General features: G+C 40.6%; 1 pseudogene; it reads left to right on the forward strand.

The window, feature by feature from the left end:
• The window catches only part of LOC115071764, a 30,050-nt pseudogene extending 19,667 nt beyond the window's left edge, over nt 1–10,383 (forward strand).
• Nucleotides 10,384–10,705: the final 322 nt, after the last annotated feature.

The raw sequence follows: 10,705 nt of genomic DNA on the forward strand, positions 1-10,705 counted from the left end.
TTACTTTCTGAGCTCCTTGGCATCTGAGCATGGATATAAAGTCATCAGGTAGATTTCAGTGGTAATGTTTATCACCTCTACTAATTAACATGATGTAAATTTCCATGCTTCCTCCTCAAATACAAAACATTTTTAAAAATTTGTTGATTTTTTTTTCTGTGTGTGTATATCACACAGAACATCCCAAACCATCTTATTCAACTATACACCCACTTCCCAGATGGCACCCTCCCATAGCCTCCCTCCCCCTACTAGAGCCCTTATACTCTGATATCCTGCTACTGTCTCCTGTGTTGTTGGCACCCCCAGCCGTTCCCCACTACTTGTCCATCTGGTGAATCTAGTCAGCCTATCTACAGGTCTTTGTTTTAGGAGGGTCAGCTGTTCCTCATCTAGCAGCAATCAGTTGTCAATATTCTTAATATTGTATATACATTTATTCCACAAACTCATTATTTCTTACCCTTATTTAGGGAGGCACAGTGCTTCAGTCAGTCAGTTTTCTGTGAGGACTTGAAATTGTGTACGGTACAATCAGTTTGCTCTCCAGGAGTGTTCTGTCCTGTCAGAATGCTCTTGTTTCACAGACAAAGGCCCATCAGACTCTAGTGTTGGGAGTGATTCTCAAGCAAAACTAAGAAAGTCACTCTATTGGTGTTCCCAAGCTCACTTTGTGTGGTGCCTCAGAAGTCTACTCCTTTCTTCAGTTCTTGTCCCATCGGAGAAAATTACAGGCTGGATGACTGATCCACATAAAACTATCTGCGGCTTCCTAACTGTGTCAGATTTCCATCGTTATAACACATCTGAGATAGTCATGGAAGAAGTCAACTGTGGAGTCAAACCATTCCCCTCATGGCTGGAAAGTATAAGCAAAGACAATAGACCAGGTCTTGAGATTCCATCTAGGACAAGCCCCCAGTGACGCAAACACTTCCAACAGGGGGTACCTCTTAAGATTTCTAGCCCCTCCCACCAGTGCCAACCTGGGAATGAAACCTTTCTGAGTAAGAGGCAAACTATAGCATTCCAATCCACAAGTGGCATATTAGAGACCATGGATAATCACCAAACTAGGAACAATAAACACAAATAATTCAAGATACAGTCACTACAAGTTTTTCTGATATTTCAGACAAATGTACTACAGCTTTTTTTCTCATATATGGGGCAACTATTTCAGTCTTTTACAGAAGAGCTACTGGAAACTGTTTTCCTTATTGGATAGCCTGTAATATCTATCCAGTCAGGTACAGGTAGGTTCATTTAAATCAATAAAGTGATAAACTTTTAATTAATTTCATTCCTAATTTTAAAAACCCTATTTTCAGAATTAAATTAGCTTGCAGAAATTTCCTTTATTTAATTTTTATTTTGTGTTTTGAGTCAAGGTCTTGCTATGTAGGCCAAGCTGTCTTGAACTCCTGGTAATCTTCGCCTCCCTCAACCTTCGAAGTGGTGGGATTACAGGTCTGAGCAACCACCCCAGCCTATAAATTTCTTTTCTAATGCTAACCTATTTTTGTTCTTGGAATCTCTAGTCATTGAGTTTTCTCCAGCAGAAGTTAGACAGCATGCACATTCTCTAGCATTCTGAGATTTTGCAAAGTTTATATAATTCAGCAGTGGTCAGTACATTTCCAGTTTTGAATATCTAATGTCTTTTTTATATTGATTTTTATTTTGGTGATTCAAAAAGAAAATAATGCTCCTTCAAAGTCAGTAGAAGGGATTATTTTATATAGTTTTATTGGTGAATTGTTATGCTACTTAGCTTTAGATTAAGATCCTGCTGTTCCTAAGGGTCACTCAGTCATTCATCTTTCATAGAGGAAGAAAGGATGGAGAATAGAGGTAAAATGAATCAGTGAGGGGCAAGTAGAACCAGAAACCCGGTCCAGTGCCCACAGAGGTGGAACACCCTTACCACAGCCTGAAGTGCCTCCCCCCGCCCCCGACTTACCACAGCCTCTTTGATCAGCATCTATCCATAGCAGGGAAATTTGACTCATCTAGCACTTTTTTAATCTGTGTGGGGATAGCCCCAGTCATCTTTCAAAGCTAATTTGTGATTCAATGTACATTGTCATTAAAATATTTTTATAAACAAAATTCTGAATATAGGAAATATATAAGATCAGCCCAATATAAGACAGTTTCAATCTTTTAAGTAGAAAGTGATAAAGTATTCTGGTATTACAATAAGTTGTACGCGTCAACTGAAGCCTTAAAAATTAAAGCTATTTAAAAAATTTTTAAATTGATTGACTTATTCATATTTTATGTATATTTATGAGTGTTTTGCCTGTATGTATGTAAGTACACCCCTGCATGCAATGCCTGATGAAGACAGAAATGGGTGTTGGATCCCCCAGAACTGGAGTTAAGGACAGTTGTTAGCTTCCATGTGGGTGCTGGGAACCAAACCCCAGTCCTCTGTAAGAGCAGCCAGTGTTCTTAACAGCTGAGCCATTTTTTCAGCCTCCTCTCCCAAATTAAAGCTATTTTTCAATAGTCTGTGCAGTGATACATGAAACTTTATCAAAACCAGTTTTAACTGTTAATAAGTCAAAGTGCTTGCTCCTTTTATCTTTTAATAATGACAGCACTGTGAATATAAAAGACTTGATAATAAGAACCGTGTAGACTGTATGCTCTATATTTTAACTGTGAATTGCAAGTCCCCAGAAAAGTCACATCTGTGTTGCCTTCCTGGCCATTATTGCAAACCTCTGCATCCAACCGCTCATCTATCAGATAAAACTTCTGTGATGCACTGTTAACCCTAGCACCCCTCTAATCTCCACCAGCCCTAAAGCTGGTGCTCTGACATCGGAAACTGGAAAACTAGGCTGTCTCTTACCCAGTATTTTATCAATGTGTTTGGGAAATTCACTGAGGGAAGACTTCATTCTGTGACTACATAATCCCATGTGGCCTGCTCCATAGGTGAACATGCCACAGAGAGAAACCCGAAGCTGTGTTTAGAGTCCTGGTCACGTATATTTAGCTCAGAATAAACTCCCTCCTGTTCCCTTGGGAGAAAGAGTTGTGCTTTGACTTGATACCCACGGAAACATTGGAAGAGGAGCTGGATGTTATTTGACAGGTAGTAAGCAAGCCTACTGTGACTCTTAAAGGAAAATATGGCCTTCTCCCTCTAAGTTCTTTCTCACAAAGACCACCGTGAGGAATGGCCTGAATAATGAGTGATCAGGCTTTTGTGTTTTAGCACCCCTAAGCACCAGTGTAAGAAACTCATGAAGAACTACACCTCATAATATTAGTTTTCCTAGTCCTTGAGTGAAGACGAACATGACAGGGCCGGTTAATGTGTGCAGCCTCCTTCTCCTTGCCCTACTTTCTCATTGCTTCTCTGCAGCTGGATGCACAGAGTCCCCATGGTGTCTTTGTTACAGGACACAGGAACCTGTGCATGGCAGCTTGTCATCTGAGAACAGAAAAATATAGGCAGGGCACATGTGTCGTGTTCAACCTGTGCTGTGGTCCAGGTTCTGCTTCTGAGGGACCCATGTTAAACTGATGCTTGGCGTGTTTTCTGTGCATTGATTAATCAAGATAAAAATCATCTAGTTGCAACCCACTTTTCCATTTAAGTGAAATGAGAGTTCCAGTATCAGTATAAAATGAGTATATTAGTGGGATGGAAGAGTTAGTTAACCTGGGTATTGTTAAAATAGTCTTGAAATGATTATTAGTGCATGGTGTTTTTCCAAAATGTGAGCCCTTTCCATAACTGATAAAAAAGAGTCAAAACTTAAAAAACACTAAACCTCTCAGAGAAACAGCCAAACCTAATGCTTTTGTTCATCTTTGACTGCATTTAGCTAACCATTTTATCTAAAGATTGCCAAAGTGACAATATAGGTCGGGGGTAATCAAAACACCCAGTACTATATCCCACACATAGAACACTTTTAAGACCATTCAAAGTGCGTGTGTAGGATAGAAGTCTATACACAGCCACAAGAAATAGACACAAACAGTGGAAAAACTCATGAAGGGACATATTACAGGATTATTTTACAGTTAAAAATTATTGAGTATGATCGAAAAACATTGCATGAAATTCTGGAATCAATAAGAAATAAATCATTTTTTAAAAAAGAAAAAAATTATTTTATGGTTATCTCACCTAAGTCAGATAAATATTTCTTCACAAAAAAGATCAAATAAATTTCAAGAAATGTTTCTTGAATTTCTTAAAAATTTCTGTCAAAACGCCTTGCAAGTCATCAAGACACAACATATGAGCCCATTCAACGTTTTTATTTCTCATGTTATTTCACTATAACACACATTGACTATGCAAATGAAAAGCCCATCATAGGACATATGAAATGGAGGTGGGCCAGCTCACAGAACAGAGGAGGCATGTTATTCCCATGACAAGTGACATGAGATACTTCCCATGACAGGCAGGGTAGTCTCTTTAGAAACAAGCCTTCTGGTGTCTAGGAGATGACAAAAGCCTGCATGACTGTGGAGTTTGTGACTCTCAAACTAGACAAAAATTAACTTTGCAATAAGCTCCTCCTAATGCCTAAATTAACTTTGCAAAAAGTGTACCAGCCTGAGAACTCTCTCCCACGTTTCCAAAGCACTTAACCTTTCTTGGCAGTAATTTCCTGCAATGTGTTTGTGCTAGCTCTTTGTAAGCTACTTCTCATTAGAAAAACAAAACATGTTTCTTAATGCTTTTTGACACTTACAAAGTCACATTCTTGCTTTTCCAGGTCAGACTCCTGATCGTGTGTCAGAGTCATAAGTAGGTGGGAGGCTGGTTCCCAGCAATGGCAAGTTTCTGACCCCTTGACATTCACTTCCCACTAGACCTGAGGAAAAGATGAAAGCCATGACCTTTGGCGCTTGCTTCCTCATTATGAGCCTGTCACTTTTGAGTTACCCAGAGAATGTGATTCTTTCTCATAAGAACCAGAGCAGCATATTGGAGAAGGAGGAAACTGAGGAGCTGGAGCAGCCTGGCTCTGCCATGCATCAGTTACACGATTTGTGACAGGGTTCAACAGAAAAGGTCAAGTGAAAGCACTTGTTTGTTTATTAATATATTCCCAAGCCAAAAGTGACGCACATCGAAGATGCTTAATGAACTTTGAATGAATGAATGAATGAGCGAATAAGCAGAAGTCCTGTTATTTGCAAGACAGTGTGCATGGTATGTAAGGGCAGTGAATGATGAGCAGGCTGGTGCTCTAGCCTTTAGAAAATGCACAACAAATACACGGTATAGCAAGAGGAAGTAAAACAAATGCAGATTAGTAGTTACCTATTAATTTCTCTTAGCTCTTAGTTCTGCTGCCACTCAAGAAATAATCCAGGCATGTCAAGTCGCACAGTTTTGAGATGCATGGTTGTTATGATTGTCTTTTCATTACAAACCAGATAGATTCACCTGAGCACATTTGTAGGAATAGCAACCTAAATAAAATAGGCAGGATGGTGCATTCCATCGCTGAGATGATGATGGTGATGTTGGTGATGGTGGTGATGATGATGATCTTACATCTGCCTTTTCTTAGTGATTCCTATGTTCCAATGATGGTTATAGTTATAACTACTTTCCATACATTAACACATTAAATTCTTTTAACAAACCTAATACTGCGATAATTCCCACATTAGAGGTCAGAAGGCTGAAGTTAGGCATGGTGCACAAGGTCACTCTGCTCTGGTAAACCCACAGTGACATTATTTGTCACTGGCTCCTGTACCACAGTGCTCTATGATGATTTCATCTCTGATGCTTGGTCACTTAGCCTGTTAACACAGAAATTCAGGGACAGAAACAGAGGTGTGTGGTGCCTTGTTCCCTATGGCATTCTGAAGTTGAGAATCGTGTCTGTGAAGTTCCTGTCTTGAGATGCACTCTCCAAGAGGTCTCCTCTAGTTTCTGCTGGTGAACAGTGTTGTTCCAGTTTAAGCCCACTCTGCCTGCTGTGCCTCAGTTTGCTGCTTTCCAAGTCATGTGGGGATTTTAAATATGGTCTTTAAATTCATATGGTTTGTGAATTCTCAGCAGGGTTTTCCCTCCCTGCAGAACAGCCCAAAAGCAGTCAGCTGTTCTTTTATGTCTCTTTTGTCAATGGCTGTTTTCTGGTCCATCCTTTATACTAGAGCCCATCCGTTTAAGGCTTCTCCTCTTTCTTGAAGTCTCTGTTACAATATCCCCACTGCTCTGGCCCAAGGCCTTTTGTACCACTGTACCAATCCATGACTGGTGAAATTAAATCCCCTTACTAAAGAACATTAGTAATTCTTTCCCCTGAAGTCACAGAAAGTGTCATTTTTTGAGTACCTCAGTTTCTGCAAATTCTTGCTTACTCCCCCACCCCCACCCCCACCCCCCCTCGACCCCCACCACCACCATCACCACCACCACCATCATCACCATCACCACCACCACCACCATCACCACCACCACCATCATCATCATTGTGACCATGACCATTATCATCACTTTGCATTAGAAAGATTTTCACTCCATGGAACCCAGCTCTCCTACCTTCCTTTCCTCTTACCATCTTCACAACATTACTAAAAAACAGACGTGGCTGATTGTCCTAACTGCACACAGATGTCAGTGTAAATAACATATATAAGAACACCACATCAGCAGAAAATGTAAAACAATTTCTCATTTTGAAGTTACTATTTCTGACAATAATTTTAAAGGTTTCCCTCTTTTCCAAGACAACACACATAGTGCTTTTGTCAAAGTTCTTTGAAAACATTTTACTTATGTTACGTTGCCATTTCATTGGGTAACAAACCATGCAATGTAGTAGCTGCTATTTTGTGTCTAGGCACAGAAGCATTACCTCGGGATAATTAAATCATTGTTTTCTTAAAAGGCTCGTTTCTGCTGCTGCGTTGGTAACAGTTATTGATCTGTTAACGGTCATGCTCTCTCTTCTTAGCATCCGATCTAATCAAAACAGATTTAGACAAAAACAAGTGAGAAACCATTGCTTGTGCAAGCACAGGGAAAAGACAAAAGCTAAAGACACCAGTTATAATGGCAAAACATTATTTGCTTGGTAAAACTTTTGCTACTTACAGGCTTCCCAATCACAGATGTGAGTAAAACATGTCTGTGAATGGGAATAACTGGGACAGTGTCCTGTACTGAAGTGTACTGGTTTCTTTAGCCATATGGTGCCACTACTACTATTGGGAAAAAACCAAAGGATTTCCCATTTTGAGGTTACTATTTCTGACAATAATTTTAAAGGTTTCCCTGTTTTCCATGCGCAATGCCTGCCCTAGGAGAGTCTTCTGTACAGTTATACTGAGCCTTAACCGACAGAGAACAATCACAGATTTTCCTTTTGTATTCCTGAAACAGTAAAAATCTGAAAAAATAAAAACCCTGAAACATTTCAATGTTCCCAGTTTCAGAACAATTAAAATTCAATTAATAAAAAAATGTAGAAGCCAGAAGCCATGCTGCCCCCAGACAACAGGAGCTAGTTGCTGTCTGTGCCGCACACTGGGGTGGGAGCTGGGAATCCCGACCCCGGGCTCCACCGCCCTGTGCAGCTGCGCTTCTTGCCGGCTGCCTTCCGTGGACGTTCTATAATGGCAATAGCCGGAGAAGAGTGTTCAATTGCTGCTGACACTCAATTGAGTGAAGGGTTTCAATTCATGCCCAAGACAGCCCCGAATGTTACAAATTAACAGGCAAAACAGTCACAGTCACTGGTGGCAGTGGCTTTCAAGGAAATTGTCTCAGGCTGACAAAGATTATTGAAGCAAGAGTAGAGGTGCACAGGGGTTCCACTAACAAGGCTGTGACGATGGGACAACTCTGTGGTTCTGTCCACCGTCCTGTGCTCAAGGCACTTCCTCCTTTAGTGTGTTTACAACGTCCTGGGTGGACTCGAACGAGAGGGAGCGTGCATAGCTTTGACGCAGTGTTCGCTTACCAGATGGAGTGTCTCGAGGCTGGAGGCTCAGCCAGTTTCAAGCTGCAGCTCCTGCTTGACAACCAGGTCAGTTTCAAGAACGTGCAGGATCCAGAGTACCGCCCATTGTCTTTGGACAGAGCCACAGGCTGCTGAAAGATGTCTTTGTTTCTGCAGCTGAGAGGGAGGGGTAGACCAGGGATGCTTTAGGGATCTACAAGGGCATCAGGAAAGAGACCCCTCAGGAAAGACGAGTGTGCGGGCTGTACGTGAGAGCTGTTTTATTAAAAAGAAATCTGAAGTAAAAATAAATAATAAATAAATAAAATGTAAAGCCAGGTTTCAACTTTTTATAATACTTTATTTTTGAGTACATGCTAACATAAGGCTTCCCAGTTTTCCATGCTGGCCTTACAGCATTGTCTAAGCATGAAGGACGAACCAAATGGCTATGAAATCAAAATCTTGAAAAATGCCTGTGTCATGAATGGTGGAGGTCTACTTCATTTCTTCATCCATTCATCCATCAGCAGACACTCATGACTTTCTTCTCACACCTCCATTTATAAACTGGTTAAAGTTCTTTTTTATAATCTTTTAAAATATTTTTATGTGTATGAATCTATTGCCTGCATGTATGTAAGCACACTGTGACATGAAATGCCCACTGAGGTCAGAAGAGGGCATCAGATCCCCCTGAAACTAGAGTTATAAATGGTTGTTAGCTGCCATGTGGGTACTGGAAACCGAACCCAGATCCTCTGCAAGAGCAGCCCCTGCTCTTAACCAATGAGCCATCTCTCTAGTCCCCAAATTTTTTATAAATCATTAGTAGTTTCACTTGCATTGAGGAAAGTCAGTTGTTGGTCAGACAAGAAATATTAGATAGGTATAGACAGAAATAGATCAACAGTGATTTGATTAGTGGAGAGGATATAGCTGTTGGGCACCAAATGTACCTCTGCCCATGTGTGATCTGCCAGTCCTCCAGCCCTCGGGCCTGACAGCAGACATGATGGGGCGATGTGGGAACATTTCATTCAGACTCGGTTTCAGTCAGTTAGAGAAATTATTCTGAGCATGCTCTGTAGCCCATCTCCATCTCTTTGAGTGAGCTGTTTATTGTTATTTTTCCAGTTACTACCACATTTTTATTTGTCTTTGTTTTTGGAATTTTTTTTTTTTTTTTTGGTATAGGATAGCCCTCTCTTTTCAGTGTTTTCATGTATTTCTGTCTTGTGGAATCTGTACCTCATGTTTGAGATAAGCCTGGACATGGGAGTCAGGGGACTACAGTGCCATTCTCTTTACTTACAGTATTTGAAAAGAAAATGCACTCAGATTGTTGGCTGATTGAGAGATCACATCACAGAATCACTGTCTTTCACACAAGGGAAGTCTCCTGAGAAACACACAAGAGTGAAACTGATATCACGTTTATTCTGATGAAGCTATTTGGAGCATGTGGCTATATCCCTGGCAACGATGGACTTGCACATGAAGGAAGACACAGCATCCCTTTTACTGTCCAACACAGAGCTAGAAAACCACAGTTGTGCCTTCCTGTGGCCAGGCAGTGTAAATCTTCTGTGGAGCAGCTAGGGTTATGTGCTCCCAATACGTGGGCTCTTTTTTTTTTTTTTTTTCAGAGAAATAAGCCTGAGCTAATACCTAATGTTGTCTTCTTCCAAACTCTCCAGACTGAGTTTTCCTCCCTTCTCCGTGAGGTAAGTAAATGAAGGGATAAAGAGAATCAGGCCCACCACCTCTACATGGAAGCAGGGAGCAGCTGTGGTGCATAGTGCATGCCCTTGCCAGTCTCCCCTCTGCCTCCTCCATAATACAGCCTCTGCTTTCGCTGATCACACATGAAACTGGAATAAAAGGATATTTCCATCCTCTTGTATAACTAGATGCAGTGATATGGCCATTAGAAGTGAATTGTATTAGCTATTCAAAAGATAATTGGCATATAAGTTTCCCTGATGTTTTCCTTTCTCCTGCTGGATATAATGGAGAGGGAGCACCTTTCCTGGGCTGTGAACTGACCTCACTAGTGGAAGCCATGAGCAGTCAAGCATCAAGATGGGAAGCTTAGAGTTCACTAATGAAGGGCTAATGCATCGTTTCTAGATTCTTCAACAACAGACTTTGATGTAAAACAGAAAGAAAATACAGAAAGAAAACTTCTTATGTTTCTATTACTTTACCTCTACTATAATACAGAAAGATTCACTTACTAACATGAAAATTTCAAATATGTAAATCATTACAGCACTATTTTTAATGCCTGACCTCTTGTTCTCCCATCTCCTGGTCCTGCTGTTATCTCTGCAGCTGAACTGAACTCTGCCGTTCACCTCTGATCCTGCAGCCTGACTGTCAGCCCCTGCAGCTGCTTCTGCCGAACAGGCTCTATGGGCAAGTAGCAGCTTGAAGGTCTCAGGCCTCTGAAACCGCTTAAACCTTTCTGGGGCCTTTCAACCTTTCTGGGCAATACTGAAATGTATACATGAAGAGATAGATGATAGATAGTTGGTTATAGATGATAGATGATAGATAAATAGATGATAGATGATAAATAGATAGACAGATGATAGATAGATAGATGATAGATAGATAGATAGATAGATAGATAGATAGATAGATAGATAGATATATGATAGATTTGCTGTGTGATGTGTAATGTGTGATCTGAAAGTTAATATTACTAAGTTTGGATTTAAAAGAAAGTCTTGCTTGCCTTAGACAGACTATAA

Source organism: Nannospalax galili, unplaced genomic scaffold (assembly GCF_000622305.1).
Source record: "Nannospalax galili isolate Female #2095 unplaced genomic scaffold, S.galili_v1.0 scaffold1081, whole genome shotgun sequence".
Taxonomy (NCBI): Eukaryota; Metazoa; Chordata; class Mammalia; order Rodentia; family Spalacidae; genus Nannospalax; species Nannospalax galili.